This window comes from Penaeus monodon, chromosome 15 (assembly GCF_015228065.2).
Source record: "Penaeus monodon isolate SGIC_2016 chromosome 15, NSTDA_Pmon_1, whole genome shotgun sequence".
Classification (NCBI taxonomy): domain Eukaryota; kingdom Metazoa; phylum Arthropoda; class Malacostraca; order Decapoda; family Penaeidae; genus Penaeus; species Penaeus monodon.
The window spans coordinates 16,168,996-16,169,409 of record NC_051400.1 but is presented as its reverse complement, the minus strand read 5'-3'; the positions used below and the strand labels follow the sequence as shown (position 1 = coordinate 16,169,409).

Genomic DNA, 414 nt, shown 5'->3' with positions numbered 1-414 from the left:
AGACATGTTACCAAATTCTTTAAGAACCCCTAATCCATAACTGAAGACCTGACATATCACATGAATCTCTTCCAAAACCCATAATCTTCCCCTCACATACAATCATAGATCCAAATAACAGGGAAAAGGGTGAAGAAGAGGAAAAATAACTATAGAGAAAGAAATAAGCAACAACAAGAGCATGTAAAGAATGCTCACATGTTATCAGACGTGATTACCAAAGCCAATGGAATGTAAGTGTGTACACAGCAACTTGGGGCCTTAAATTATTTAGAGAGTATGGTTCCTAAGCATACAGGAATTCTCTTGTTGCAATATGGTGACTCTACTTGCTAACCTTTGCAAAAAGCTGCATATTTGGTATATTATTTATTGAACTTTAGATTCCATAGTTAAAAAATAATTGGTATACTG

At 34.8% G+C, this 414-nt stretch overlaps 1 protein-coding gene across 1 annotated transcript in view; it reads right to left on the bottom strand.

Moving 5' to 3' along the window:
* LOC119581787 (mitochondrial glutamate carrier 1-like) overlaps positions 1-414 on the bottom strand; it is a gene marked incomplete in the record, with an annotated part of 16,178 nt that overhangs the window by 14,450 nt on the left and 1,314 nt on the right.